A 4,197-nucleotide genomic window follows, 5' to 3' on the forward strand; every position below is an offset into this window, starting at 1 on the left:
CTTGCTTCATGATTCTGCATGTGGAAATCCAATTTTCCCAGCACCATTTATTGAATAGACTGTCCTTGCTCTAGGAATTAGTTTTAGATCCTTGATCAAATATAAGTTGGCTGTAGATGTTTGGGTTGTTTCCTGGTGTTTCAATTCTGTTCCATTGGTCTATCCATCTGTTTCTGTACCAGTACCATGCTGTTTTGATTACAACTGCCCTGTAGTATGTCCTGAAATCTGGTATTGTGATGCCTCCGGCTTTGTTTTTGTTGTACAAGATTGCTTTTGCTATTCGAGGTCTCTTGTGCCTCCATATAAATTTCAGCACCATTTTTCCAGATCTGAGAAGAAGGTCTTCGGTATCTTGATTGGTATTTTTAAAAAGTTCTCAGACTACTGCTGTTGATAATGAATGCAAACCACCTATATACTCAAAGTTAAATCTTTTACTCTAAGCTCTGTTTTTTTTTTTTTTTGCTCTTCTTTTTCTTTGTGAAGGCTCAGCTTCCCAGATACCACTTTCCCCCTTTTTTATAAATTAAATATATTGTCATATTTTTCACTCACCATAAGGCCTAAACAGCAGCATAGTCCTTTTATGGAAGCTGTTAGAGAGATACAATGCTATATTCCTGGCAAGGTCAGGTTCAAAACAAGGTTATAGATTTTTTTTTAAAATGACTATAGTCCTTAACTGATTTTTCAAAGACATTTTCTAACTTCACCTCACAGTAAAATCTGCTTTTTGTTTATTACAAGTAATAATAAAGGAATAAAGGAACTCCAGTAAAGGAATTTGTGAGGCAGGAATGGTACTCCAAAGAAAGCTTGTTGGTAACATTTGAAGTTTTGAGCCATAGATAGTCCATGTACTTCTATAGCATTTATATATATATATATATATATGAATTCACATTTTTGTTTCTTTAGAGTTTCTCAAATATTTAGCTCAATGATGTCAAGTGTTGTCTCCAAGAGAAAGCAAAGATCATCAGATGTTGGGACATCAATAAGAGAACATTTGATTAGTGTTACTGGGGGAAAAAAACAAATACTATTCAGATACTTAATACGTGAAATATAAATTCTGATTCTAATACAAATAGGAAGAGTATTCTTCATCAAATCTACTTTAAAGGTTATAACCTTCTATACATGTTTAATAAGTTTTTAAAAAATTTTCTCCCATAGTGAAAAGTGATTAAATTTTAAATGATCATTTGATTTAATAACATATTTATAGTTGTTCAGCTATTAATTAAAAATACTGCATACAATTCTTGGAAGTGGATTAATTTTTCAATATCACAACTAATGGAACTTGCCAACTGTTTCTCATTACAACTGTGTACTGTAAACTATTGAATGAGATACTGTAGGGTATTTGGAAACTGACTTTATTTTGAGAGAGATATCACTCTAAAGAGGAAATCTACTATTATCTGCTGCAGTTTAAAGGCATCTGCAGGTGAATGTGTTAAGTAGGAAGAGTCTTAACTCAAGTTATTAGTCAACGACAAGTAACAAATTGCTTTTATCATAATTTGTCAAAATATTTATTCTACTTTGTAGGTTTGCATATAATTCATATCTATCTTGTGAAAAAACTCACAAGTGGGTCACACTGTTTTAATTTGTAAGTAATGAACTCATCTATTCAGGCATCTTGAGGGGTACATTTAGGAGGAAAACTGAAAAGTACATAGAGAAGTACAATATCTTGTGTGTATGTGTATGTGTTTTTTTTTTTCCTAAAGGAGCAAACCATCACTAGTGAATTCACTTTAAAATCTTGCTTTGTGCTGACAGTTGAACTATAACTATATTTCATAAACCATAGCACTCCCAAGTTACTGAAAATAAATTGATTTTCTGGAAATATGCGACACACAGGTTCTCAATATGAGTCTTGAACAGTCTGTCCCTAAAGTAGTTATTTCCATTTACACCCCTGACCTGCCAGTATCTTCAGTGCTACTGTAGTTTTTCATGTACTTCAAAAGCTACAGATCTGTTTCCATCCTTCTTAATCTAATATAAACTGCACATGCTTCTGTCAGTAAAGACCTTCATTTTTATCCTTCTTCGATTTCATGACACCAATGGTTCTATATTTCACAGCAAAGGGAGCAGAATGAAATTACACATTTCTCAGATTTCAGCAATATCTGGTTTATGTGATTCAAGACCTCCATACAAAGAAGAGGTCATTCTCAATATTTTAGAAAATGTTTCTTTCTGGGGATTCTATATGATTAACTAAACTTCAGAATGTGTTTGATTGGATATAATAAGCATGTGTTTATTTGGATAAGAATAAAAGACAAAAATAAAGCAATTAAGGCCGAAAGTGGCAAACCTCAGTATAAACATAGGCATTTAACAAGCATGTTGGTCAAAATTATGGAATACTTTGTGTCTAAACAGAAAAAGTGAGCAAGTGAGAAAGCAAAATTTATTTTAAATTTAGTGCAGACACCATTAGTTAAGAGTGAAATCAAAACCAAAAAAAAGCAACCAAACTTAACAAAATGTCAGTTTGCCCCTCCAAGAAAAACTGAAAATAGAAAATATTTAAGAGTAGCAGTCTCATTATACCTACAGGTCTTTAAAATATATTCATAAATAAGTACATTTTGACTGAAACTTTTGTTTGTGATACTCCTTCTATTTAAACATCTCTACTAAAGCTTAAAGAAAAAAAAAAAAAAGAAAGACAAACCCCCCCCCCCAAAAAATTACAAGAATTGCTCAAGAGAAACATCTATTAGAACTACTTAAAAGTTTAAGCATGGGGCTGATGCTGTGGTATGGTAGGTTAAGCCTCCATCTGTGGTGCCAGCATCCCATATAAGTACTGGTTTGTGTCCTGGCTCCTCCTCTTCTGATCCTGTTCTCTGTTAGTGGCCTGAGAAGGTACTGAAAGATGGCCCTCGTGCTTGGGTTCCTGCACCCATATTGGAGACCTGGAAGAAGCTCCTGGTTCCTGGGTTTGGATTGAATCAGTTCCAGCATTGTGTCTATTTTTGGGGTAGGCCAGTGGATGGAGGACCTCTCTCTCTCTCTCTTTCTCTCCTTCTTTCTGTCTGTAACTCTACTTCTCAAATAAATAAATAAATCTTTTTTTAAAAAAAGCATAAATATAATATAAGATAGATAGGAAATAAATCTGGGGTAGTTGGGATGAATGATCCAACCACCATCTTCTTTTTGAGGTATGTGAGAATGGGAGTAGTTAAAAGAAATAGACAGGGCTCAACTTTCCATTGCACAGTAGTCTAACAGAATTGCTCTGGTTCCATGATGATATCCACATAATTCCAATACACTGCAGTGGATATGGTAGACTTAATTCGGATGGTTGGTCTGTTGATCTGAGACACTGTAATATATTAACTATCATTTTCACAACTGTCAGGAGCTGGAACGAATATTAAGGTCTCAGTCACATAGATTGTTGTTATGGCACAAATCCAGTTCTGGTATGAAAGCAGAACTCTGAATAAGGAATTTGACTGGAAGAAGATTTGCATGAACCATAATCCATGAGGCCAAGCAGGGGTAGATTCCATGGCTATAACTGAGTAATTGACTGGAATGGCTTGTCTGAATAGATGTAAGCTGATTTGAAAAAAGGATGAAGAATTAAGTCCTGCTGGGAACCTATGGTAGGACCTGAATGAATGCAGGATTGATGCCAGAAATCAAGAATTAAACTTCCTGAAAACCAGGGATGTGTGACCATGTACTAGGAGTGAATCCAGAAGCAGAAGCCAAAACAAGTACAGCGAGGAACAGCTGTCACTATGGTAAATGCAGGTAGAGGGAAAAAAAGGAGGAAGAAAACATAGTAAGGTTTGAGCTCAGAAACTCTAGAGGTCATATCGGGGACACACAAATATGTTCCATAAAATACTCAGGGATACTTGATAGACTTCTTTATTGATGTCCTTTCATTCAACCTGCGTGTGTGTGTGTGTGTGTGTGTGTGTGTTAATTGCCTTCTTAGAGTTAGTTTGGGCCAATATATCACTCCACTTGCAGTAAATTCTAGTAGAAATAATCTGACTCAGAAGCTCATATTCATCAAAATTGGTTTAGAAACTCAATTGGGTTTATCTTGCAGATTAATGTCATCTGGTTCCACATGGAGAGGTGAATGGGAAATCCAACAAATGAAAGAAGAAACAGAGAAAAAATCATTTT

Source organism: Oryctolagus cuniculus, chromosome 14 (genome assembly GCF_964237555.1).
Source record: "Oryctolagus cuniculus chromosome 14, mOryCun1.1, whole genome shotgun sequence".
Classification (NCBI taxonomy): domain Eukaryota; kingdom Metazoa; phylum Chordata; class Mammalia; order Lagomorpha; family Leporidae; genus Oryctolagus; species Oryctolagus cuniculus.